This window comes from Lissotriton helveticus, chromosome 4_1 (assembly GCF_964261635.1).
Source record: "Lissotriton helveticus chromosome 4_1, aLisHel1.1, whole genome shotgun sequence".
Lineage (NCBI taxonomy): Eukaryota > Metazoa > Chordata > Amphibia > Caudata > Salamandridae > Lissotriton > Lissotriton helveticus.
This window is the reverse complement of record NC_136063.1, coordinates 1,671,411,219-1,671,438,530: the sequence shown is the minus strand read 5'-3', so window position 1 is coordinate 1,671,438,530 and position 27,312 is coordinate 1,671,411,219. Positions and strand designations below refer to the sequence as shown.

General features: G+C 33.9%; 21 non-coding genes across 21 annotated transcripts; 11 read left to right on the top strand and 10 right to left on the bottom strand.

The window, feature by feature from the left end:
• Positions 1-950: 950 nt before the first annotated feature.
• TRNAQ-CUG (transfer RNA glutamine (anticodon CUG)) lies at positions 951-1,022 on the top strand. Its single transcript has one exon. It is a non-coding gene; the product is annotated as a tRNA-Gln (tRNA).
• Positions 1,023-1,848: 826 nt separating this feature from the next.
• Positions 1,849-1,920, bottom strand: TRNAQ-UUG (transfer RNA glutamine (anticodon UUG)). Its single transcript has one exon. It is a non-coding gene; the product is annotated as a tRNA-Gln (tRNA).
• A 1,550-nt stretch (positions 1,921-3,470) lies between these two features.
• Positions 3,471-3,542, top strand: TRNAQ-CUG (transfer RNA glutamine (anticodon CUG)). Its single transcript has one exon. It is a non-coding gene; the product is annotated as a tRNA-Gln (tRNA).
• Positions 3,543-5,983: 2,441 nt separating this feature from the next.
• On the top strand, positions 5,984-6,055 carry TRNAQ-CUG (transfer RNA glutamine (anticodon CUG)). The gene has a single exon. It is a non-coding gene; the product is annotated as a tRNA-Gln (tRNA).
• Positions 6,056-6,881: 826 nt separating this feature from the next.
• TRNAQ-UUG (transfer RNA glutamine (anticodon UUG)) lies at positions 6,882-6,953 on the bottom strand. Its single transcript has one exon. It is a non-coding gene; the product is annotated as a tRNA-Gln (tRNA).
• Positions 6,954-8,503: 1,550 nt separating this feature from the next.
• TRNAQ-CUG (transfer RNA glutamine (anticodon CUG)) lies at positions 8,504-8,575 on the top strand. The gene has a single exon. It is a non-coding gene; the product is annotated as a tRNA-Gln (tRNA).
• An 826-nt stretch (positions 8,576-9,401) lies between these two features.
• Positions 9,402-9,473, bottom strand: TRNAQ-UUG (transfer RNA glutamine (anticodon UUG)). Its single transcript has one exon. It is a non-coding gene; the product is annotated as a tRNA-Gln (tRNA).
• Positions 9,474-11,023: 1,550 nt separating this feature from the next.
• TRNAQ-CUG (transfer RNA glutamine (anticodon CUG)) lies at positions 11,024-11,095 on the top strand. Its single transcript has one exon. It is a non-coding gene; the product is annotated as a tRNA-Gln (tRNA).
• An 826-nt stretch (positions 11,096-11,921) lies between these two features.
• On the bottom strand, positions 11,922-11,993 carry TRNAQ-UUG (transfer RNA glutamine (anticodon UUG)). The gene has a single exon. It is a non-coding gene; the product is annotated as a tRNA-Gln (tRNA).
• Positions 11,994-13,543: 1,550 nt separating this feature from the next.
• Positions 13,544-13,615, top strand: TRNAQ-CUG (transfer RNA glutamine (anticodon CUG)). Its single transcript has one exon. It is a non-coding gene; the product is annotated as a tRNA-Gln (tRNA).
• An 824-nt stretch (positions 13,616-14,439) lies between these two features.
• TRNAQ-UUG (transfer RNA glutamine (anticodon UUG)) lies at positions 14,440-14,511 on the bottom strand. The gene has a single exon. It is a non-coding gene; the product is annotated as a tRNA-Gln (tRNA).
• Positions 14,512-16,061: 1,550 nt separating this feature from the next.
• TRNAQ-CUG (transfer RNA glutamine (anticodon CUG)) lies at positions 16,062-16,133 on the top strand. The gene has a single exon. It is a non-coding gene; the product is annotated as a tRNA-Gln (tRNA).
• An 824-nt stretch (positions 16,134-16,957) lies between these two features.
• TRNAQ-UUG (transfer RNA glutamine (anticodon UUG)) lies at positions 16,958-17,029 on the bottom strand. The gene has a single exon. It is a non-coding gene; the product is annotated as a tRNA-Gln (tRNA).
• Positions 17,030-18,578: 1,549 nt separating this feature from the next.
• TRNAQ-CUG (transfer RNA glutamine (anticodon CUG)) lies at positions 18,579-18,650 on the top strand. The gene has a single exon. It is a non-coding gene; the product is annotated as a tRNA-Gln (tRNA).
• Positions 18,651-19,474: 824 nt separating this feature from the next.
• TRNAQ-UUG (transfer RNA glutamine (anticodon UUG)) lies at positions 19,475-19,546 on the bottom strand. The gene has a single exon. It is a non-coding gene; the product is annotated as a tRNA-Gln (tRNA).
• Positions 19,547-21,096: 1,550 nt separating this feature from the next.
• Positions 21,097-21,168, top strand: TRNAQ-CUG (transfer RNA glutamine (anticodon CUG)). Its single transcript has one exon. It is a non-coding gene; the product is annotated as a tRNA-Gln (tRNA).
• An 824-nt stretch (positions 21,169-21,992) lies between these two features.
• On the bottom strand, positions 21,993-22,064 carry TRNAQ-UUG (transfer RNA glutamine (anticodon UUG)). The gene has a single exon. It is a non-coding gene; the product is annotated as a tRNA-Gln (tRNA).
• Positions 22,065-23,614: 1,550 nt separating this feature from the next.
• TRNAQ-CUG (transfer RNA glutamine (anticodon CUG)) lies at positions 23,615-23,686 on the top strand. The gene has a single exon. It is a non-coding gene; the product is annotated as a tRNA-Gln (tRNA).
• An 824-nt stretch (positions 23,687-24,510) lies between these two features.
• On the bottom strand, positions 24,511-24,582 carry TRNAQ-UUG (transfer RNA glutamine (anticodon UUG)). Its single transcript has one exon. It is a non-coding gene; the product is annotated as a tRNA-Gln (tRNA).
• Positions 24,583-26,132: 1,550 nt separating this feature from the next.
• Positions 26,133-26,204, top strand: TRNAQ-CUG (transfer RNA glutamine (anticodon CUG)). The gene has a single exon. It is a non-coding gene; the product is annotated as a tRNA-Gln (tRNA).
• An 824-nt stretch (positions 26,205-27,028) lies between these two features.
• Positions 27,029-27,100, bottom strand: TRNAQ-UUG (transfer RNA glutamine (anticodon UUG)). The gene has a single exon. It is a non-coding gene; the product is annotated as a tRNA-Gln (tRNA).
• Between the last annotated feature and the right edge of the window lie 212 nt (positions 27,101-27,312).

Here is a 27,312-nt window from a genome sequence, read left to right as displayed (position 1 = left end):
TACTCTTCTATATGTCATGAAATTGAGATAGTCACTTTTTACTCAATTTTGATCTAACAATATAGTTGATTTATACAAAGCATATCATATGATTTGTGAATAATCTTAAAAGAGAAAATTAGATCAGTACCTGTGAGGCCTCCAAGCAAAAGCTTATGTTTCACGATTGCAGATCGACTGTTGAAAATCAGCATGAAAAACGTTTTATTTCACAATTTCCATACTAATATACAAAAACATTTGTACTATCTGAATGATACCGTCATTGTGGTTCTCTAGGTTTGATTTAAGAACACTTCTCTTTCAAAATGTGCTAAATTCGCCTTATCAATAGCGCAGAAAGCTTCAAAAAGGGATGCTGGGAATCAGGCCTCTGAAATGCATTTCAGAAAAACAGGATAGGATTTCTTAATGTCACACTATTTTGTGTAGGAATGTGATGTAAACGTATTATAATGTTTGTATTTCTGTAACTTGTTCAAGCTGATAGACGTTTTGAAAGGAATCAATAATTGTCTCTTTCAACCTACTGGTGTTGGATTTGAGCTATCAATAAACAAAGGTGACAGAAATAGAAAAGGTCAAGAGTAATAAAATAGTACCCCCAAGATTTGGACTGGTACCTTTGCATGCAAAGTCCAACGTGCCAATCATTGCTCTTTGGCGCATCCCATGTGAGAGACAAAGAAATGGGTGTATTAGTTTGGAAATGTAAAATGTTTTAATATGTTACAGTCAAAGATGATCATTATGATATAACTTGCCTTTTTCTGATAAACGTTTGCATATTTAACACTGTTAAGGAGAATGTATCTGAACAGAATCAAATCACATTATAGCTCTTTACACTATGAGCATTCAACAGAGATATCGTTTCATCAATGTAAGAAATGCCCCCGCACTAATGCGCTCTCTTTTGTCTCAATGGAAAAATGACTCATGTATGGGAGGGTTCCATGGTGTAATGGTTAGCACTCTGGACTCTGAATCCAGCGATCCGAGTTCAAATCTCGGTGGGACCTGCTTGAATTATGAGATTTACTATTTCACCCATTTCTTAGAATTTGGTCTTGGAAAAACATAACGTCAATGTTTTATACTGATACTTATCAACGTATAAGTATGCATCTATGTATACATAGCTATATCCGTCTAGATAGCGATAAGACTATATAAAGAAATCAATTATTCATAAACATATGTATTGAAGCTGAAAACTAAAAACTGTTGTTTCCCATCCACAATTTAAACGTTAGGTTCATTTCCTCTCTCATCTATATGACCAGTAATGAGATAGTTAATTTTTGCTGATTTCTTATATGACAACATGCTTGACTTACACAGTGCATTTAATTGTGAATTTCTTTGAAAGAGAAATTCAGATTATTACCTTTGACACGTCTTTCGAAAGATTTTACTTTATGGTTATGGATTTACTTTAGAAAATCAGAGTGTAAATATATGTGTGTCTGAATTTCACGATTGTTATTCAAAATGTCATATCTTCTGTCCCCATAATACACAATTTGATTCCTCAAGTTTTGTTTTAATGAAGGATTTCCAATTAAAAAGTTCCATCTTCCCCTTATCAATAACAGTAAGATTTAAGAAAGTAATATCTTGCATTAGCCCCCTGTGATGAGTTTGAGAAAACAGAGTCAGCTCGCAAAATGTCTCATTATTTTGAGCCATTTAATTTCCATGTTTTCTAAAAGTTCTATCATTTGCTCACATCGAATAGACTTTCAGAATACAATCAATAAATTAATGTTTCACTCTACCCGTGTTAGATTTGTGATATTTATGAATACACTTGACAGAAAAAGATTTGATGAACAGTCATGAAAGTGGTCCCACCTAGATTTGAACTCGGATCCTTGGATTCAAAGTCCAAAGTGCTAACCATTACACCATGGAACCTCCCATGTGACAAGGGAGCAAATTGCTGCAGCAATGTGAACATTTCAAAGTTTTTAATGTTCTACAGTCAAAGACCAACAGAATGTTATTACTTTTCTATTCTGTTCAACTTTTGCATATTGAACTATGTTAGGGAAGGATGTTGCCCAGAGGACTCAAGTAACGCTATCACTCTGTTGAACAGTACTTTTTATGTGAGATACGATTTTGCAATAAAATATAAGATTCCCCCGTGAATGCAATCTCTTCTCTCAAAATGAAAAGCTCAACCTGGTACAGGTGGTTTGATGGTATCATGCTTAGCACTCTAGACTCTGAAAACCGGGATCTGAGTACAAATCACAGTGGGACTTATCTAAACTTTACGATTTTCTTTTTCCATTCAGTTCTTAGAATTATTAATTGGAAAAACATCTCATTTACTTATAAACTTGTACATATCCACTTTACACGTATGTATCTCCCTATATCTTGCTATATGTCTCTGTATATTTATAGGACAACATAAACACATACATTATAAAAATGCATATAATTAGTAGAGGTGAAAATAATGAAAAGTTGATGCCTCTCCACATTTGAAACATGAGCTTCTTCTCCTTACTCTTCTATATGTCATGAAATTGAGATAGTCACTTTTTAGTCAATTTTGATCTAACAATATAGTTGATTTATACAAAGCATATCATATGATTTGTGAATAATCTTAAAAGAGAAAATTAGATCAGTACCTGTGAGGCCTCCAAGCAAAAGCTTATGTTTCACGATTGCAGATCGACTGTTGAAAATCAGCATGAAAAACGTTTTATTTCACAATTTCCATACTAATATACAAAAACATTTGTACTATCTGAATGATACCGTCATTGTGGTTCTCTAGGTTTGATTTAAGAACACTTCTCTTTCAAAATGTGCTAAATTCGCCTTATCAATAGCGCAGAAAGCTTCAAAAAGGGATGCTGGGAATCAGGCCTCTGAAATGCATTTCAGAAAAACAGGATAGGATTTCTTAATGTCACACTATTTTGTGTAGGAATGTGATGTAAACGTATTATAATGTTTGTATTTCTGTAACTTGTTCAAGCTGATAGACGTTTTGAAAGGAATCAATAATTGTCTCTTTCAACCTACTGGTGTTGGATTTGAGCTATCAATAAACAAAGGTGACAGAAATAGAAAAGGTCAAGAGTAATAAAATAGTACCCCCAAGATTTGGACTGGTACCTTTGCATGCAAAGTCCAACGTGCCAATCATTGCTCTTTGGCGCATCCCATGTGAGAGACAAAGAAATGGGTGTATTAGTTTGGAAATGTAAAATGTTTTAATATGTTACAGTCAAAGATGATCATTATGATATAACTTGCCTATCCTGATAAACGTTTGCATATTTAACACTGTTAAGGAGAATGTATCTGAACAGAATCAAATCACATTATAGCTCTTTACACTATGAGCATTCAACAGAGATATCGTTTCATCAATGTAAGAAATGCCCCCGCACTAATGCGCTCTCTTTTGTCTCAATGGAAAAATGACTCATGTATGGGAGGGTTCCATGGTGTAATGGTTAGCACTCTGGACTCTGAATCCAGCGATCCGAGTTCAAATCTCGGTGGGACCTGCTTGAATTATGAGATTTACTATTTCACCCATTTCTTAGAATTTGGTCTTGGAAAAACATAACGTCAATGTTTTATACTGATACTTATCAACGTATAAGTATGCATCTATGTATACATAGCTATATCCGTCTAGATAGCGATAAGACTATATAAAGAAATCAATTATTCATAAACATATGTATTGAAGCTGAAAACTAAAAACTGTTGTTTCCCATCCACAATTTAAACGTTAGGTTCATTTCCTCTCTCATCTATATGACCAGTAATGAGATAGTTAATTTTTGCTGATTTCTTATATGACAACATGCTTGACTTACACAGTGCATTTAATTGTGAATTTCTTTGAAAGAGAAATTCAGATTATTACCTTTGACACGTCTTTCGAAAGATTTTACTTTATGGTTATGGATTTACTTTAGAAAATCAGAGTGTAAATATATGTGTGTCTGAATTTCACGATTGTTATTCAAAACGTCATATCTTCTGTCCCCATAATACACAATTTGATTCCTCAAGTTTTGTTTTAATGAAGGATTTCCAATTAAAAAGTTCCATCTTCCCCTTATCAATAACAGTAAGATTTAAGAAAGTAATATCTTGCATTAGCCCCCTGTGATGAGTTTGAGAAAACAGAGTCAGCTCGCAAAATGTCTCATTATTTTGAGCCATTTAATTTCCATGTTTTCTAAAAGTTCTATCATTTGCTCACATCGAATAGACTTTCAGAATACAATCAATAAATTAATGTTTCACTCTACCCGTGTTAGATTTGTGATATTTATGAATACACTTGACAGAAAAAGATTTGATCAACAGTCATGAAAGTGGTCCCACCGAGATTTGAACTCGGATCCTTAGTCCAAAGTGCTAACCATTACACCATGGAACCTCCCATGTGACAAGGGAGCAAATTGCTGCAGCAATGTGAACATTTCAAAGTTTTTAATGTTCTACAGTCAAAGACCAACAGAATGTTATTACTTTTCTATTCTGTTCAACTTTTGCATATTGAACTATGTTAGGGAAGGATGTTGCCCAGAGGACTCAAGTAACGCTATCACTCTGTTGAACAGTACTTTTTATGTGAGATACGATTTTGCAATAAAATATAAGATTCCCCCGTGAATGCAATCTCTTCTCTCAAAATGAAAAGCTCAACCTGGTACAGGTGGTTTGATGGTATCATGCTTAGCACTCTAGACTCTGAAAACCGGGATCTGAGTACAAATCACAGTGGGACTTATCTAAACTTTACGATTTTCTTTTTCCATTCAGTTCTTAGAATTATTAATTGGAAAAACATCTCATTTACTTATAAACTTGTACATATCCACTTTACACGTATGTATCTCCCTATATCTTGCTATATGTCTCTGTATATTTATAGGACAACATAAACACATACATTATAAAAATGCATATAATTAGTAGAGGTGAAAATAATGAAAAGTTGATGCCTCTCCACATTTGAAACATGAGCTTCTTCTCCTTACTCTTCTATATGTCATGAAATTGAGATAGTCACTTTTTAGTCAATTTTGATCTAACAATATAGTTGATTTATACAAAGCATATCATATGATTTGTGAATAATCTTAAAAGAGAAAATTAGATCAGTACCTGTGAGGCCTCCAAGCAAAAGCTTATGTTTCACGATTGCAGATCGACTGTTGAAAATCAGCATGAAAAACGTTTTATTTCACAATTTCCATACTAATATACAAAAACATTTGTACTATCTGAATGATACCGTCATTGTGGTTCTCTAGGTTTGATTTAAGAACACTTCTCTTTCAAAATGTGCTAAATTCGCCTTATCAATAGCGCAGAAAGCTTCAAAAAGGGATGCTGGGAATCAGGCCTCTGAAATGCATTTCAGAAAAACAGGATAGGATTTCTTAATGTCACACTATTTTGTGTAGGAATGTGATGTAAACGTATTATAATGTTTGTATTTCTGTAACTTGTTCAAGCTGATAGACGTTTTGAAAGGAATCAATAATTGTCTCTTTCAACCTACTGGTGTTGGATTTGAGCTATCAATAAACAAAGGTGACAGAAATAGAAAAGGTCAAGAGTAATAAAATAGTACCCCCAAGATTTGGACTGGTATCTTTGCATGCAAAGTCCAACGTGCCAATCATTGCTCTTTGGCGCATCCCATGTGAGAGACAAAGAAATGGGTGTATTAGTTTGGAAATGTAAAATGTTTTAATATGTTACAGTCAAAGATGATCATTATGATATAACTTGCCTTTTTCTGATAAACGTTTGCATATTTAACACTGTTAAGGAGAATGTATCTGAACAGAATCAAATCACATTATAGCTCTTTACACTATGAGCATTCAACAGAGATATCATTTCATCAATGTAAGAAATGCCCCCGCACTAATGCACTCTCTTTTGTCTCAATGGAAAAATGACTCATGTATGGGAGGGTTCCATGGTGTAATGGTTAGCACTCTGGACTCTGAATCCAGCGATCCGAGTTCAAATCTCGGTGGGACCTGCTTGAATTATGAGATTTACTATTTCACCCATTTCTTAGAATTTGGTCTTGGAAAAACATAACGTCAATGTTTTATACTGATACTTATCAACGTATAAGTATGCATCTATGTATACATAGCTATATCCGTCTAGATAGCGATAAGACTATATAAAGAAATCAATTATTCATAAACATATGTATTGAAGCTGAAAACTAAAAACTGTTGTTTCCCATCCACAATTTAAACGTTAGGTTCATTTCCTCTCTCATCTATATGACCAGTAATGAGATAGTTAATTTTTGCTGATTTCTTATATGACAACATGCTTGACTTACACAGTGCATTTAATTGTGAATTTCTTTGAAAGAGAAATTCAGATTATTACCTTTGACACGTCTTTCGAAAGATTTTACTTTATGGTTATGGATTTACTTTAGAAAATCAGAGTGTAAATATATGTGTGTCTGAATTTCACGATTGTTATTCAAAACGTCATATCTTCTGTCCCCATAATACACAATTTGATTCCTCAAGTTTTGTTTTAATGAAGGATTTCCAATTAAAAAGTTCCATCTTCCCCTTATCAATAACAGTAAGATTTAAGAAAGTAATATCTTGCATCAGCCCCCTGTGATGAGTTTGAGAAAACAGAGTCAGCTCGCAAAATGTCTCATTATTTTGAGCCATTTAATTTCCATGTTTTCTAAAAGTTCTATCATTTGCTCACATCGAATAGACTTTCAGAATACAATCAATAAATTAATGTTTCACTCTACCCGTGTTAGATTTGTGATATTTATGAATACACTTGACAGAAAAAGATTTGATCAACAGTCATGAAAGTGGTCCCACCGAGATTTGAACTCAGATCCTTGGATTCAAAGTCCAAAGTGCTAACCATTACACCATGGAACCTCCCATGTGACAAGGGAGCAAATTGCTGCAGCAATGTGAACATTTCAAAGTTTTTAATGTTCTACAGTCAAAGACCAACAGAATGTTATTACTTGTCTATTCTGTTCAACTTTTGCATATTGAACTATGTTAGGGAAGGATGTTGCCCAGAGGACTCAAGTAACGCTATCACTCTGTTGAACAGTACTTTTTATGTGAGATACGATTTTGCAATAAAATATAAGATTCCCCCGTGAATGCAATCTCTTCTCTCAAAATGAAAAGCTCAACCTGGTACAGGTGGTTTGATGGTATCATGCTTAGCATTCTAGACTCTGAAAACCGGGATCTGAGTACAAATCACAGTGGGACTTATCTAAACTTTACGATTTTCTTTTTCCATTCAGTTCTTAGAATTATTAATTGGAAAAACATCTCATTTACTTATAAACTTGTACATATCCACTTTACACGTATGTATCTCCCTATATCTTGCTATATGTCTCTGTATATTTATAGGACAACATAAACACATACATTATAAAAATGCATATAATTAGTAGAGGTGAAAATAATGAAAAGTTGATGCCTCTCCACATTTGAAACATGAGCTTCTTCTCCTTACTCTTCTATATGTCATGAAATTGAGATAGTCACTTTTTACTCAATTTTGATCTAACAATATAGTTGATTTATACAAAGCATATCATATGATTTGTGAATAATCTTAAAAGAGAAAATTAGATCAGTACCTGTGAGGCCTCCAAGCAAAAGCTTATGTTTCACGATTGCAGATCGACTGTTGAAAATCAGCATGAAAAACGTTTTATTTCACAATTTCCATACTAATATACAAAAACATTTGTACTATCTGAATGATACCGTCATTGTGGTTCTCTAGGTTTGATTTAAGAACACTTCTCTTTCAAAATGTGCTAAATTCGCCTTATCAATAGCGCAGAAAGCTTCAAAAAGGGATGCTGGGAATCAGGCCTCTGAAATGCATTTCAGAAAAACAGGATAGGATTTCTTAATGTCACACTATTTTGTGTAGGAATGTGATGTAAACGTATTATAATGTTTGTATTTCTGTAACTTGTTCAAGCTGATGGACGTTTTGAAAGGAATCAATAATTGTCTCTTTCAACCTACTGGTGTTGGATTTGAGCTATCAATAAACAAAGGTGACAGAAATAGAAAAGGTCAAGAGTAATAAAATAGTACCCCCAAGATTTGGACTGGTACCTTTGCATGCAAAGTCCAACGTGCCAATCATTGCTCTTTGGCGCATCCCATGTGAGAGACAAAGAAATGGGTGTATTAGTTTGGAAATGTAAAATGTTTTAATATGTTACAGTCAAAGATGATCATTATGATATAACTTGCCTATCCTGATAAACGTTTGCATATTTAACACTGTTAAGGAGAATGTATCTGAACAGAATCAAATCACATTATAGCTCTTTACACTATGAGCATTCAACAGAGATATCGTTTCATCAATGTAAGAAATGCCCCCGCACTAATGCGCTCTCTTTTGTCTCAATGGAAAAATGACTCATGTATGGGAGGGTTCCATGGTGTAATGGTTAGCACTCTGGACTCTGAATCCAGCGATCCGAGTTCAAATCTCGGTGGGACCTGCTTGAATTATGAGATTTACTATTTCACCCATTTCTTAGAATTTGGTCTTGGAAAAACATAACGTCAATGTTTTATACTGATACTTATCAACGTATAAGTATGCATCTATGTATACATAGCTATATCCGTCTAGATAGCGATAAGACTATATAAAGAAATCAATTATTCATAAACATATGTATTGAAGCTGAAAACTAAAAACTGTTGTTTCCCATCCACAATTTAAACGTTAGGTTCATTTCCTCTCTCATCTATATGACCAGTAATGAGATAGTTAATTTTTGCTGATTTCTTATATGACAACATGCTTGACTTACACAGTGCATTTAATTGTGAATTTCTTTGAAAGAGAAATTCAGATTATTACCTTTGACACGTCTTTCGAAAGATTTTACTTTATGGTTATGGATTTACTTTAGAAAATCAGAGTGTAAATATATGTGTGTCTGAATTTCACGATTGTTATTCAAAACGTCATATCTTCTGTCCCCATAATACACAATTTGATTCCTCAAGTTTTGTTTTAATGAAGGATTTCCAATTAAAAAGTTCCATCTTCCCCTTATCAATAACAGTAAGATTTAAGAAAGTAATATCTTGCATCAGCCCCCTGTGATGAGTTTGAGAAAACAGAGTCAGCTCGCAAAATGTCTCATTATTTTGAGCCATTTAATTTCCATGTTTTCTAAAAGTTCTATCATTTGCTCACATCGAATAGACTTTCAGAATACAATCAATAAATTAATGTTTCACTCTACCCGTGTTAGATTTGTGATATTTATGAATACACTTGACAGAAAAAGATTTGATCAACAGTCATGAAAGTGGTCCCACCGAGATTTGAACTCGGATCCTTGGATTCAAAGTCCAAAGTGCTAACCATTACACCATGGAACCTCCCATGTGACAAGGGAGCAAATTGCTGCAGCAATGTGAACATTTCAAAGTTTTTAATGTTCTACAGTCAAAGACCAACAGAATGTTATTACTTTTCTATTCTGTTCAACTTTTGCATATTGAACTATGTTAGGGAAGGATGTTGCCCAGAGGACTCAAGTAACGCTATCACTCTGTTGAACAGTACTTTTTATGTGAGATACGATTTTGCAATAAAATATAAGATTCCCCCGTGAATGCAATCTCTTCTCTCAAAATGAAAAGCTCAACCTGGTACAGGTGGTTTGATGGTATCATGCTTAGCACTCTAGACTCTGAAAACCGGGATCTGAGTACAAATCACAGTGGGACTTATCTAAACTTTACGATTTTCTTTTTCCATTCAGTTCTTAGAATTATTAATTGGAAAAACATCTCATTTACTTATAAACTTGTACATATCCACTTTACACGTATGTATCTCCCTATATCTTGCTATATGTCTCTGTATATTTATAGGACAACATAAACACATACATTATAAAAATGCATATAATTAGTAGAGGTGAAAATAATGAAAAGTTGTTGCCTCTCCACATTTGAAACATGAGCTTCTTCTCCTTACTCTTCTATATGTCATGAAATTGAGATAGTCACTTTTTACTCAATTTTGATCTAACAATATAGTTGATTTATACAAAGCATATCATATGATTTGTGAATAATCTTAAAAGAGAAAATTAGATCAGTACCTGTGAGGCCTCCAAGCAAAAGCTTATGTTTCACGATTGCAGATCGACTGTTGAAAATCAGCATGAAAAACGTTTTATTTCACAATTTCCATACTAATATACAAAAACATTTGTACTATCTGAATGATACCGTCATTGTGGTTCTCTAGGTTTGATTTAAGAACACTTCTCTTTCAAAATGTGCTAAATTCGCCTTATCAATAGCACAGAAAGCTTCAAAAAGGGATGCTGGGAATCAGGCCTCTGAAATGCATTTCAGAAAAACAGGATATGATTTCTTAATGTCACACTATTTTGTGTAGGAATGTGATGTAAACGTATTATAATGTTTGTATTTCTGTAACTTGTTCAAGCTGATGGACGTTTTGAAAGGAATCAATAATTGTCTCTTTCAACCTACTGGTGTTGGATTTGAGCTATCAATAAACAAAGGTGACAGAAATAGAAAAGGTCAAGAGTAATAAAATAGTACCCCCAAGATTTGGACTGGTACCTTTGCATGCAAAGTCCAACGTGCCAATCATTGCTCTTTGGCGCAGCCCATGTGAGAGACAAAGAAATGGGTGTATTAGTTTGGAAATGTAAAATGTTTTAATATGTTACAGTCAAAGATGATCATTATGATATAACTTGCCTATCCTGATAAACGTTTGCATATTTAACACTGTTAAGGAGAATGTATCTGAACAGAATCAAATCACATTATAGCTCTTTACACTATGAGCATTCAACAGAGATATCGTTTCATCAATGTAAGAAATGCCCCCGCACTAATGCGCTCTCTTTTGTCTCAATGGAAAAATGACTCATGTATGGGAGGGTTCCATGGTGTAATGGTTAGCACTCTGGACTCTGAATCCAGCGATCCGAGTTCAAATCTCGGTGGGACCTGCTTGAATTATGAGATTTACTATTTCACCCATTTCTTAGAATTTGGTCTTGGAAAAACATAACGTCAATGTTTTATACTGATACTTATCAACGTATAAGTATGCATCTATGTATACATAGCTATATCCGTCTAGATAGCGATAAGACTATATAAAGAAATCAATTATTCATAAACATATGTATTGAAGCTGAAAACTAAAAACTGTTGTTTCCCATCCACAATTTAAACGTTAGGTTCATTTCCTCTCTCATCTATATGACCAGTAATGAGATAGTTAATTTTTGCTGATTTCTTATATGACAACATGCTTGACTTACACAGTGCATTTAATTGTGAATTTCTTTGAAAGAGAAATTCAGATTATTACCTTTGACACGTCTTTCGAAAGATTTTACTTTATGGTTATGGATTTACTTTAGAAAATCAGAGTGTAAATATATGTGTGTCTGAATTTCACGATTGTTATTCAAAACGTCATATCTTCTGTCCCCATAATACACAATTTGATTCCTCAAGTTTTGTTTTAATGAAGGATTTCCAATTAAAAAGTTCCATCTTCCCCTTATCAATAACAGTAAGATTTAAGAAAGTAATATCTTGCATCAGCCCCCTGTGATGAGTTTGAGAAAACAGAGTCAGCTCGCAAAATGTCTCATTATTTTGAGCCATTTAATTTCCATGTTTTCTAAAAGTTCTATCATTTGCTCACATCGAATAGACTTTCAGAATACAATCAATAAATTAATGTTTCACTCTACCCGTGTTAGATTTGTGATATTTATGAATACACTTGACAGAAAAAGATTTGATCAACAGTCATGAAAGTGGTCCCACCGAGATTTGAACTCAGATCCTTGGATTCAAAGTCCAAAGTGCTAACCATTACACCATGGAACCTCCCATGTGACAAGGGAGCAAATTGCTGCAGCAATGTGAACATTTCAAAGTTTTTAATGTTCTACAGTCAAAGACCAACAGAATGTTATTACTTGTCTATTCTGTTCAACTTTCGCATATTGAACTATGTTAGGGAAGGATGTTGCCCAGAGGACTCAAGTAACGCTATCACTCTGTTGAACAGTACTTTTTATGTGAGATACGATTTTGCAATAAAATATAAGATTCCCCCGTGAATGCAATCTCTTCTCTCAAAATGAAAAGCTCAACCTGGTACAGGTGGTTTGATGGTATCATGCTTAGCACTCTAGACTCTGAAAACCGGGATCTGAGTACAAATCACAGTGGGACTTATCTAAACTTTACGATTTTCTTTTTCCATTCAGTTCTTAGAATTATTAATTGGAAAAACATGTCATTTACTTATAAACTTGTACATATCCACTTTACACGTATGTATCTCCCTATATCTTGCTATATGTCTCTGTATATTTATAGGACAACATAAACACATACATTATAAAAATGCATATAATTAGTAGAGGTGAAAATAATGAAAAGTTGATGCCTCTCCACATTTGAAACATGAGCTTCTTCTCCTTACTCTTCTATATGTCATGAAATTGAGATAGTCACTTTTTACTCAATTTTGATCTAACAATATAGTTGATTTATACAAAGCATATCATATGATTTGTGAATAATCTTAAAAGAGAAAATTAGATCAGTACCTGTGAGGCCTCCAAGCAAAAGCTTATGTTTCACGATTGCAGATCGACTGTTGAAAATCAGCATGAAAAACGTTTTATTTCACAATTTCCATACTAATATACAAAAACATTTGTACTATCTGAATGATACCGTCATTGTGGTTCTCTAGGTTTGATTTAAGAACACTTCTCTTTCAAAATGTGCTAAATTCGCCTTATCAATAGCGCAGAAAGCTTCAAAAAGGGATGCTGGGAATCAGGCCTCTGAAATGCATTTCAGAAAAACAGGATAGGATTTCTTAATGTCACACTATTTTGTGTAGGAATGTGATGTAAACGTATTATAATGTTTGTATTTCTGTAACTTGTTCAAGCTGATGGACGTTTTGAAAGGAATCAATAATTGTCTCTTTCAACCTACTGGTGTTGGATTTGAGCTATCAATAAACAAAGGTGACAGAAATAGAAAAGGTCAAGAGTAATAAAATAGTACCCCCAAGATTTGGACTGGTACCTTTGCATGCAAAGTCCAACGTGCCAATCATTGCTCTTTGGCGCATCCCATGTGAGAGACAAAGAAATGGGTGTATTAGTTTGGAAATGTAAAATGTTTTAATATGTTACAGTCAAAGATGATCATTATGATATAACTTGCCTATCCTGATAAACGTTTGCATATTTAACACTGTTAAGGAGAATGTATCTGAACAGAATCAAATCACATTATAGCTCTTTACACTATGAGCATTCAACAGAGATATCGTTTCATCAATGTAAGAAATGCCCCCGCACTAATGCGCTCTCTTTTGTCTCAATGGAAAAATGACTCATGTATGGGAGGGTTCCATGGTGTAATGGTTAGCACTCTGGACTCTGAATCCAGCGATCCGAGTTCAAATCTCGGTGGGACCTGCTTGAATTATGAGATTTACTATTTCACCCATTTCTTAGAATTTGGTCTTGGAAAAACATAACGTCAATGTTTTATACTGATACTTATCAACGTATAAGTATGCATCTATGTATACATAGCTATATCCGTCTAGATAGCGATAAGACTATATAAAGAAATCAATTATTCATAAACATATGTATTGAAGCTGAAAACTAAAAACTGTTGTTTCCCATCCACAATTTAAACGTTAGGTTCATTTCCTCTCTCATCTATATGACCAGTAATGAGATAGTTAATTTTTGCTGATTTCTTATATGACAACATGCTTGACTTACACAGTGCATTTAATTGTGAATTTCTTTGAAAGAGAAATTCAGATTATTACCTTTGACACGTCTTTCGAAAGATTTTACTTTATGGTTATGGATTTACTTTAGAAAATCAGAGTGTAAATATATGTGTGTCTGAATTTCACGATTGTTATTCAAAACGTCATATCTTCTGTCCGCATAATACACAATTTGATTCCTCAAGTTTTGTTTTAATGAAGGATTTCCAATTAAAAAGTTCCATCTTCCCCTTATCAATAACAGTAAGATTTAAGAAAGTAATATCTTGCATCAGCCCCCTGTGATGAGTTTGAGAAAACAGTCAGCTCGCAAAATGTCTCATTATTTTGAGCCATTTAATTTCCATGTTTTCTAAAAGTTCTATCATTTGCTCACATCGAATAGACTTTCAGAATACAATCAATAAATTAATGTTTCACTCTACCCGTGTTAGATTTGTGATATTTATGAATACACTTGACAGAAAAAGATTTGATCAACAGTCATGAAAGTGGTCCCACCGAGATTTGAACTCGGATCCTTGGATTCAAAGTCCAAAGTGCTAACCATTACACCATGGAACCTCCCATGTGACAAGGGAGCAAATTGCTGCAGCAATGTGAACATTTCAAAGTTTTTAATGTTCTACAGTCAAAGACCAACAGAATGTTATTACTTTTCTATTCTGTTCAACTTTTGCATATTGAACTATGTTAGGGAAGGATGTTGCCCAGAGGACTCAAGTAACGCTATCACTCTGTTGAACAGTACTTTTTATGTGAGATACGATTTTGCAATAAAATATAAGATTCCCCCGTGAATGCAATCTCTTCTCTCAAAATGAAAAGCTCAACCTGGTACAGGTGGTTTGATGGTATCATGCTTAGCACTCTAGACTCTGAAAACCGGGATCTGAGTACAAATCACAGTGGGACTTATCTAAACTTTACGATTTTCTTTTTCCATTCAGTTCTTAGAATTATTAATTGGAAAAACATCTCATTTACTTATAAACTTGTACATATCCACTTTACACGTATGTATCTCCCTATATCTTGCTATATGTCTCTGTATATTTATAGGACAACATAAACACATACATTATAAAAATGCATATAATTAGTAGAGGTGAAAATAATGAAAAGTTGATGCCTCTCCACATTTGAAACATGAGCTTCTTCTCCTTACTCTTCTATATGTCATGAAATTGAGATAGTCACTTTTTAGTCAATTTTGATCTAACAATATAGTTGATTTATACAAAGCATATCATATGATTTGTGAATAATCTTAAAAGAGAAAATTAGATCAGTACCTGTGAGGCCTCCAAGCAAAAGCTTATGTTTCACGATTGCAGATCGACTGTTGAAAATCAGCATGAAAAACGTTTTATTTCACAATTTCCATACTAATATACAAAAACATTTGTACTATCTGAATGATACCGTCATTGTGGTTCTCTAGGTTTGATTTAAGAACACTTCTCTTTCAAAATGTGCTAAATTCGCCTTATCAATAGCGCAGAAAGCTTCAAAAAGGGATGCTGGGAATCAGGCCTCTGAAATGCATTTCAGAAAAACAGGATAGGATTTCTTAATGTCACACTATTTTGTGTAGGAATGTGATGTAAACGTATTATAATGTTTGTATTTCTGTAACTTGTTCAAGCTGATAGACGTTTTGAAAGGAATCAATAATTGTCTCTTTCAACCTACTGGTGTTGGATTTGAGCTATCAATAAACAAAGGTGACAGAAATAGAAAAGGTCAAGAGTAATAAAATAGTACCCCCAAGATTTGGACTGGTACCTTTGCATGCAAAGTCCAACGTGCCAATCATTGCTCTTTGGCGCATCCCATGTGAGAGACAAAGAAATGGGTGTATTAGTTTGGAAATGTAAAATGTTTTAATATGTTACAGTCAAAGATGATCATTATGATATAACTTGCCTATCCTGATAAACGTTTGCATATTTAACACTGTTAAGGAGAATGTATCTGAACAGAATCAAATCACATTATAGCTCTTTACACTATGAGCATTCAACAGAGATATCGTTTCATCAATGTAAGAAATGCCCCCGCACTAATGCGCTCTCTTTTGTCTCAATGGAAAAATGACTCATGTATGGGAAGGTTCCATGGTGTAATGGTTAGCACTCTGGACTCTGAATCCAGCGATCCGAGTTCAAATCTCGGTGGGACCTGCTTGAATTATGAGATTTACTATTTCACCCATTTCTTAGAATTTGGTCTTGGAAAAACATAACGTCAATGTTTTATACTGATACTTATCAACGTATAAGTATGCATCTATGTATACATAGCTATATCCGTCTAGATAGCGATAAGACTATATAAAGAAATCAATTATTCATAAACATATGTATTGAAGCTGAAAACTAAAAACTGTTGTTTCCCATCCACAATTTAAACGTTAGGTTCATTTCCTCTCTCATCTATATGACCAGTAATGAGATAGTTAATTTTTGCTGATTTCTTATATGACAACATGCTTGACTTACACAGTGCATTTAATTGTGAATTTCTTTGAAAGAGAAATTCAGATTATTACCTTTGACACGTCTTTCGAAAGATTTTACTTTATGGTTATGGATTTACTTTAGAAAATCAGAGTGTAAATATATGTGTGTCTGAATTTCACGATTGTTATTCAAAACGTCATATCTTCTGTCCCCATAATACACAATTTGATTCCTCAAGTTTTGTTTTAATGAAGGATTTCCAATTAAAAAGTTCCATCTTCCCCTTATCAATAACAGTAAGATTTAGGAAAGTAATATCTTGCATCAGCCCCCTGTGATGAGTTTGAGAAAACAGTCAGCTCGCAAAATGTCTCATTATTTTGAGCCATTTAATTTCCATGTTTTCTAAAAGTTCTATCATTTGCTCACATCGAATAGACTTTCAGAATACAATCAATAAATTAATGTTTCACTCTACCCGTGTTAGATTTGTGATATTTATGAATACACTTGACAGAAAAAGATTTGATCAACAGTCATGAAAGTGGTCCCACCGAGATTTGAACTCGGATCCTTGGATTCAAAGTCCAAAGTGCTAACCATTACACCATGGAACCTCCCATGTGACAAGGGAGCAAATTGCTGCAGCAATGTGAACATTTCAAAGTTTTTAATGTTCTACAGTCAAAGACCAACAGAATGTTATTACTTTTCTATTCTGTTCAACTTTTGCATATTGAACTATGTTAGGGAAGGATGTTGCCCAGAGGACTCAAGTAACGCTATCACTCTGTTGAACAGTACTTTTTATGTGAGATACGATTTTGCAATAAAATATAAGATTCCCCCGTGAATGCAATCTCTTCTCTCAAAATGAAAAGCTCAACCTGGTACAGGTGGTTTGATGGTATCATGCTTAGCACTCTAGACTCTGAAAACCGGGATCTGAGTACAAATCACAGTGGGACTTATCTAAACTTTACGATTTTCTTTTCCATTCAGTTCTTAGAATTATTAATTGGAAAAACATCTCATTTACTTATAAACTTGTACATATCCACTTTACACGTATGTATCTCCCTATATCTTGCTATATGTCTCTGTATATTTATAGGACAACATAAACACATACATTATAAAAATGCATATAATTAGTAGAGGTGAAAATAATGAAAAGTTGTTGCCTCTCCACATTTGAAACATGAGCTTCTTCTCCTTACTCTTCTATATGTCATGAAATTGAGATAGTCACTTTTTACTCAATTTTGATCTAACAATATAGTTGATTTATACAAAGCATATCATATGATTTGTGAATAATCTTAAAAGAGAAAATTAGATCAGTACCTGTGAGGCCTCCAAGCAAAAGCTTATGTTTCACGATTGCAGATCGACTGTTGAAAATCAGCATGAAAAACGTTTTATTTCACAATTTCCATACTAATATACAAAAACATTTGTACTATCTGAATGATACCGTCATTGTGGTTCTCTAGGTTTGATTTAAGAACACTTCTCTTTCAAAATGTGCTAAATTCGCCTTATCAATAGCGCAGAAAGCTTCAAAAAGGGATGCTGGGAATCAGGCCTCTGAAATGCATTTCAGAAAAACAGGATAGGATTTCTTAATGTCACACTATTTTGTGTAGGAATGTGATGTAAACGTATTATAATGTTTGTATTTCTGTAACTTGTTCAAGCTGATGGACGTTTTGAAAGGAATCAATAATTGTCTCTTTCAACCTACTGGTGTTGGATTTGAGCTATCAATAAACAAAGGTGACAGAAATAGAAAAGGTCAAGAGTAATAAAATAGTACCCCCAAGATTTGGACTGGTACCTTTGCATGCAAAGTCCAACGTGCCAATCATTGCTCTTTGGCGCATCCCATGTGAGAGACAAAGAAATGGGTGTATTAGTTTGGAAATGTAAAATGTTTTAATATGTTACAGTCAAAGATGATCATTATGATATAACTTGCCTATCCTGATAAACGTTTGCATATTTAACACTGTTAAGGAGAATGTATCTGAACAGAATCAAATCACATTATAGCTCTTTACACTATGAGCATTCAACAGAGATATCGTTTCATCAATGTAAGAAATGCCCCCGCACTAATGCGCTCTCTTTTGTCTCAATGGAAAAATGACTCATGTATGGGAGGGTTCCATGGTGTAATGGTTAGCACTCTGGACTCTGAATCCAGCGATCCGAGTTCAAATCTCGGTGGGACCTGCTTGAATTATGAGATTTACTATTTCACCCATTTCTTAGAATTTGGTCTTGGAAAAACATAACGTCAATGTTTTATACTGATACTTATCAACGTATAAGTATGCATCTATGTATACATAGCTATATCCGTCTAGATAGCGATAAGACTATATAAAGAAATCAATTATTCATAAACATATGTATTGAAGCTGAAAACTAAAAACTGTTGTTTCCCATCCACAATTTAAACGTTAGGTTCATTTCCTCTCTCATCTATATGACCAGTAATGAGATAGTTAATTTTTGCTGATTTCTTATATGACAACATGCTTGACTTACACAGTGCATTTAATTGTGAATTTCTTTGAAAGAGAAATTCAGATTATTACCTTTGACACGTCTTTCGAAAGATTTTACTTTATGGTTATGGATTTACTTTAGAAAATCAGAGTGTAAATATATGTGTGTCTGAATTTCACGATTGTTATTCAAAACGTCATATCTTCTGTCCGCATAATACACAATTTGATTCCTCAAGTTTTGTTTTAATGAAGGATTTCCAATTAAAAAGTTCCATCTTCCCCTTATCAATAACAGTAAGATTTAAGAAAGTAATATCTTGCATCAGCCCCCTGTGATGAGTTTGAGAAAACAGTCAGCTCGCAAAATGTCTCATTATTTTGAGCCATTTAATTTCCATGTTTTCTAAAAGTTCTATCATTTGCTCACATCGAATAGACTTTCAGAATACAATCAATAAATTAATGTTTCACTCTACCCGTGTTAGATTTGTGATATTTATGAATACACTTGACAGAAAAAGATTTGATCAACAGTCACGAAAGTGGTCCCACCGAGATTTGAACTCAGATCCTTGGATTCAAAGTCCAAAGTGCTAACCATTACACCATGGAACCTCCCATGTGACAAGGGAGCAAATTGCTGCAGCAATGTGAACATTTCAAAGTTTTTAATGTTCTACAGTCAAAGACCAACAGAATGTTATTACTTTTCTATTCTGTTCAACTTTTGCATATTGAACTATGTTAGGGAAGGATGTTGCCCAGAGGACTCAAGTAACGCTATCACTCTGTTGAACAGTACTTTTTATGTGAGATACGATTTTGCAATAAAATATAAGATTCCCCCGTGAATGCAATCTCTTCTCTCAAAATGAAAAGCTCAACCTGGTACAGGTGGTTTGATGGTATCATGCTTAGCACTCTAGACTCTGAAAACCGGGATCTGAGTACAAATCACAGTGGGACTTATCTAAACTTTACGATTTTCTTTTTCCATTCAGTTCTTAGAATTATTAATTGGAAAAACATCTCATTTACTTATAAACTTGTACATATCCACTTTACACGTATGTATCTCCCTATATCTTGCTATATGTCTCTGTATATTTATAGGACAACATAAACACATACATTATAAAAATGCATATAATTAGTAGAGGTGAAAATAATGAAAAGTTGATGCCTCTCCACATTTGAAACATGAGCTTCTTCTCCTTACTCTTCTATATGTCATGAAATTGAGATAGTCACTTTTTAGTCAATTTTGATCTAACAATATAGTTGATTTATACAAAGCATATCATATGATTTGTGAATAATCTTAAAAGAGAAAATTAGATCAGTACCTGTGAGGCCTCCAAGCAAAAGCTTATGTTTCACGATTGCAGATCGACTGTTGAAAATCAGCATGAAAAACGTTTTATTTCACAATTTCCATACTAATATACAAAAACATTTGTACTATCTGAATGATACCGTCATTGTGGTTCTCTAGGTTTGATTTAAGAACACTTCTCTTTCAAAATGTGCTAAATTCGCCTTATCAATAGCGCAGAAAGCTTCAAAAAGGGATGCTGGGAATCAGGCCTCTGAAATGCATTTCAGAAAAACAGGATAGGATTTCTTAATGTCACACTATTTTGTGTAGGAATGTGATGTAAACGTATTATAATGTTTGTATTTCTGTAACTTGTTCAAGCTGATGGACGTTTTGAAAGGAATCAATAATTGTCTCTTTCAACCTACTGGTGTTGGATTTGAGCTATCAATAAACAAAGGTGACAGAAATAGAAAAGGTCAAGAGTAATAAAATAGTACCCCCAAGATTTGGACTGGTACCTTTGCATGCAAAGTCCAACGTGCCAATCATTGCTCTTTGGCGCATCCCATGTGAGAGACAAAGAAATGGGTGTATTAGTTTGGAAATGTAAAATGTTTTAATATGTTACAGTCAAAGATGATCATTATGATATAACTTGCCTATCCTGATAAACGTTTGCATATTTAACACTGTTAAGGAGAATGTATCTGAACAGAATCAAATCACATTATAGCTCTTTACACTATGAGCATTCAACAGAGATATCGTTTCATCAATGTAAGAAATGCCCCCGCACTAATGCGCTCTCTTTTGTCTCAATGGAAAAATGACTCATGTATGGGAGGGTTCCATGGTGTAATGGTTAGCACTCTGGACTCTGAATCCAGCGATCCGAGTTCAAATCTCGGTGGGACCTGCTTGAATTATGAGATTTACTATTTCACCCATTTCTTAGAATTTGGTCTTGGAAAAACATAACGTCAATGTTTTATACTGATACTTATCAACGTATAAGTATGCATCTATGTATACATAGCTATATCCGTCTAGATACCGATAAGACTATATAAAGAAATCAATTATTCATAAACATATGTATTGAAGCTGAAAACTAAAAACTGTTGTTTCCCATCCACAATTTAAACGTTAGGTTCATTTCCTCTCTCATCTATATGACCAGTAATGAGATAGTTAATTTTTGCTGATTTCTTATATGACAACATGCTTGACTTACACAGTGCATTTAATTGTGAATTTCTTTGAAAGAGAAATTCAGATTATTACCTTTGACACGTCTTTCGAAAGATTTTACTTTATGGTTATGGATTTACTTTAGAAAATCAGAGTGTAAATATATGTGTGTCTGAATTTCACGATTGTTATTCAAAACGTCATATCTTCTGTCCCCATAATACACAATTTGATTCCTCAAGTTTTGTTTTAATGAAGGATTTCCAATTAAAAAGTTCCATCTTCCCCTTATCAATAACAGTAAGATTTAAGAAAGTAATATCTTGCATCAGCCCCCTGTGATGAGTTTGAGAAAACAGTCAGCTCGCAAAATGTCTCATTATTTTGAGCCATTTAATTTCCATGTTTTCTAAAAGTTCTATCATTTGCTCACATTGAATAGACTTTCAGAATACAATCAATAAATTAATGTTTCACTCTACCCGTGTTAGATTTGTGATATTTATGAATACACTTGACAGAAAAAGATTTGATCAACAGTCATGAAAGTGGTCCCACCGAGATTTGAACTCGGATCCTTGGATTCAAAGTCCAAAGTGCTAACCATTACACCATGGAACCTCCCATGTGACAAGGGAGCAAATTGCTGCAGCAATGTGAACATTTCAAAGTTTTTAATGTTCTACAGTCAAAGACCAACAGAATGTTATTACTTTTCTATTCTGTTCAACTTTTGCATATTGAACTATGTTAGGGAAGGATGTTGCCCAGAGGACTCAAGTAACGCTATCACTCTGTTGAACAGTACTTTTTATGTGAGATACGATTTTGCAATAAAATATAAGATTCCCCCGTGAATGCAATCTCTTCTCTCAAAATGAAAAGCTCAACCTGGTACAGGTGGTTTGATGGTATCATGCTTAGCACTCTAGACTCTGAAAACCGGGATCTGAGTACAAATCACAGTGGGACTTATCTAAACTTTACGATTTTCTTTTTCCATTCAGTTCTTAGAATTATTAATTGGAAAAACATCTCATTTACTTATAAACTTGTACATATCCACTTTACACGTATGTATCTCCCTATATCTTGCTATATGTCTCTGTATATTTATAGGACAACATAAACACATACATTATAAAAATGCATATAATTAGTAGAGGTGAAAATAATGAAAAGTTGATGCCTCTCCACATTTGAAACATGAGCTTCTTCTCCTTACTCTTCTATATGTCATGAAATTGAGATAGTCACTTTTTAGTCAATTTTGATCTAACAATATAGTTGATTTATACAAAGCATATCATATGATTTGTGAATAATCTTAAAAGAGAAAATTAGATCAGTACCTGTGAGGCCTCCAAGCAAAAGCTTATGTTTCACGATTGCAGATCGACTGTTGAAAATCAGCATGAAAAACGTTTTATTTCACAATTTCCATACTAATATACAAAAACATTTGTACTATCTGAATGATACCGTCATTGTGGTTCTCTAGGTTTGATTTAAGAACACTTCTCTTTCAAAATGTGCTAAATTCGCCTTATCAATAGCGCAGAAAGCTTCAAAAAGGGATGCTGGGAATCAGGCCTCTGAAATGCATTTCAGAAAAACAGGATAGGATTTCTTAATGTCACACTATTTTGTGTAGGAATGTGATGTAAACGTATTATAATGTTTGTATTTCTGTAACTTGTTCAAGCTGATAGACGTTTTGAAAGGAATCAATAATTGTCTCTTTCAACCTACTGGTGTTGGATTTGAGCTATCAATAAACAAAGGTGACAGAAATAGAAAAGGTCAAGAGTAATAAAATAGTACCCCCAAGATTTGGACTGGTACCTTTGCATGCAAAGTCCAACGTGCCAATCATTGCTCTTTGGCGCATCCCATGTGAGAGACAAAGAAATGGGTGTATTAGTTTGGAAATGTAAAATGTTTTAATATGTTACAGTCAAAGATGATCATTATGATATAACTTGCCTATCCTGATAAACGTTTGCATATTTAACACTGTTAAGGAGAATGTATCTGAACAGAATCAAATCACATTATAGCTCTTTACACTATGAGCATTCAACAGAGATATCGTTTCATCAATGTAAGAAATGCCCCCGCACTAATGCGCTCTCTTTTGTCTCAATGGAAAAATGACTCATGTATGGGAAGGTTCCATGGTGTAATGGTTAGCACTCTGGACTCTGAATCCAGCGATCCGAGTTCAAATCTCGGTGGGACCTGCTTGAATTATGAGATTTACTATTTCACCCATTTCTTAGAATTTGGTCTTGGAAAAACATAACGTCAATGTTTTATACTGATACTTATCAACGTATAAGTATGCATCTATGTATACATAGCTATATCCGTCTAGATAGCGATAAGACTATATAAAGAAATCAATTATTCATAAACATATGTATTGAAGCTGAAAACTAAAAACTGTTGTTTCCCATCCACAATTTAAACGTTAGGTTCATTTCCTCTCTCATCTATATGACCAGTAATGAGATAGTTAATTTTTGCTGATTTCTTATATGACAACATGCTTGACTTACAACGTGCATTTAATTGTGAATTTCTTTGAAAGAGAAATTCAGATTATTACCTTTGACACGTCTTTCGAAAGATTTTACTTTATGGTTATGGATTTACTTTAGACAATCAGAGTGTAAATATATGTGTGTCTGAATTTCACGATTGTTATTCAAAACGTCATATCTTCTGTCCCCATAATACACAATTTGATTCCTCAAGTTTTGTTTTAATGAAGGATTTCCAATTAAAAAGTTCCATCTTCCCCTTATCAATAACAGTAAGATTTAAGAAAGTAATATCTTGCATCAGCCCCCTGTGATGAGTTTGAGAAAACAGTCAGCTCGCAAAATGTCTCATTATTTTGAGCCATTTAATTTCCATGTTTTCTAAAAGTTCTATCATTTGCTCACATCGAATAGACTTTCAGAATACAATCAATAAATTAATGTTTCACTCTACCCGTGTTAGATTTGTGATATTTATGAATACACTTGACAGAAAAAGATTTGATCAACAGTCATGAAAGTGGTCCCACCGAGATTTGAACTCGGATCCTTGGATTCAAAGTCCAAAGTGCTAACCATTACACCATGGAACCTCCCATGTGACAAGGGAGCAAATTGCTGCAGCAATGTGAACATTTCAAAGTTTTTAATGTTCTACAGTCAAAGACCAACAGAATGTTATTACTTTTCTATTCTGTTCAACTTTTGCATATTGAACTATGTTAGGGAAGGATGTTGCCCAGAGGACTCAAGTAACGCTATCACTCTGTTGAACAGTACTTTTTATGTGAGATACGATTTTGCAATAAAATATAAGATTCCCCCGTGAATGCAATCTCTTCTCTCAAAATGAAAAGCTCAACCTGGTACAGGTGGTTTGATGGTATCATGCTTAGCACTCTAGACTCTGAAAACCGGGATCTGAGTACAAATCACAGTGGGACTTATCTAAACTTTACGATTTTCTTTTTCCATTCAGTTCTTAGAATTATTAATTGGAAAAACATCTCATTTACTTATAAACTTGTACATATCCACTTTACACGTATGTATCTCCCTATATCTTGCTATATGTCTCTGTATATTTATAGGACAACATAAACACATACATTATAAAAATGCATATAATTAGTAGAGGTGAAAATAATGAAAAGTTGATGCCTCTCCACATTTGAAACATGAGCTTCTTCTCCTTACTCTTCTATATGTCATGAAATTGAGATAGTCACTTTTTAGTCAATTTTGATCTAACAATATAGTTGATTTATACAAAGCATATCATATGATTTGTGAATAATCTTAAAAGAGAAAATTAGATCAGTACCTGTGAGGCCTCCAAGCAAAAGCTTATGTTTCACGATTGCAGATCGACTGTTGAAAATCAGCATGAAAAACGTTTTATTTCACAATTTCCATACTAATATACAAAAACATTTGTACTATCTGAATGATACCGTCATTGTGGTTCTCTAGGTTTGATTTAAGAACACTTCTCTTTCAAAATGTGCTAAATTCGCCTTATCAATAGCGCAGAAAGCTTCAAAAAGGGATGCTGGGAATCAGGCCTCTGAAATGCATTTCAGAAAAACAGGATAGGATTTCTTAATGTCACACTATTTTGTGTAGGAATGTGATGTAAACGTATTATAATGTTTGTATTTCTGTAACTTGTTCAAGCTGATAGACGTTTTGAAAGGAATCAATAATTGTCTCTTTCAACCTACTGGTGTTGGATTTGAGCTATCAATAAACAAAGGTGACAGAAATAGAAAAGGTCAAGAGTAATAAAATAGTACCCCCAAGATTTGGACTGGTACCTTTGCATGCAAAGTCCAACGTGCCAATCATTGCTCTTTGGCGCATCCCATGTGAGAGACAAAGAAATGGGTGTATTAGTTTGGAAATGTAAAATGTTTTAATATGTTACAGTCAAAGATGATCATTATGATATAACTTGCCTATCCTGATAAACGTTTGCATATTTAACACTGTTAAGGAGAATGTATCTGAACAGAATCAAATCACATTATAGCTCTTTACACTATGAGCATTCAACAGAGATATCGTTTCATCAATGTAAGAAATGCCCCCGCACTAATGCGCTCTCTTTTGTCTCAATGGAAAAATGACTCATGTATGGGAAGGTTCCATGGTGTAATGGTTAGCACTCTGGACTCTGAATCCAGCGATCCGAGTTCAAATCTCGGTGGGACCTGCTTGAATTATGAGATTTACTATTTCACCCATTTCTTAGAATTTGGTCTTGGAAAAACATAACGTCAATGTTTTATACTGATACTTATCAACGTATAAGTATGCATCTATGTATACATAGCTATATCCGTCTAGATAGCGATAAGACTATATAAAGAAATCAATTATTCATAAACATATGTATTGAAGCTGAAAACTAAAAACTGTTGTTTCCCATCCACAATTTAAACGTTAGGTTCATTTCCTCTCTCATCTATATGACCAGTAATGAGATAGTTAATTTTTGCTGATTTCTTATATGACAACATGCTTGACTTACACAGTGCATTTAATTGTGAATTTCTTTGAAAGAGAAATTCAGATTATTACCTTTGACACGTCTTTCGAAAGATTTTACTTTATGGTTATGGATTTACTTTAGAAAATCAGAGTGTAAATATATGTGTGTCTGAATTTCACGATTGTTATTCAAAACGTCATATCTTCTGTCCCCATAATACACAATTTGATTCCTCAAGTTTTGTTTTAATGAAGGATTTCCAATTAAAAAGTTCCATCTTCCCCTTATCAATAACAGTAAGATTTAAGAAAGTAATATCTTGCATCAGCCCCCTGTGATGAGTTTGAGAAAACAGTCAGCTCGCAAAATGTCTCATTATTTTGAGCCATTTAATTTCCATGTTTTCTAAAAGTTCTATCATTTGCTCACATCGAATAGACTTTCAGAATACAATCAATAAATTAATGTTTCACTCTACCCGTGTTGGATTTGTGATATTTATGAATACACTTGACAGAAAAAGATTTGATCAACAGTCATGAAAGTGGTCCCACCGAGATTTGAACTCGGATCCTTGGATTCAAAGTCCAAAGTGCTAACCATTACACCATGGAACCTCCCATGTGACAAGGGAGCAAATTGCTGCAGCAATGTGAACATTTCAAAGTTTTTAATGTTCTACAGTCAAAGACCAACAGAATGTTATTACTTTTCTATTCTGTTCAACTTTTGCATATTGAACTATGTTAGGGAAGGATGTTGCCCAGAGGACTCAAGTAACGCTATCACTCTGTTGAACAGTACTTTTTATGTGAGATACGATTTTGCA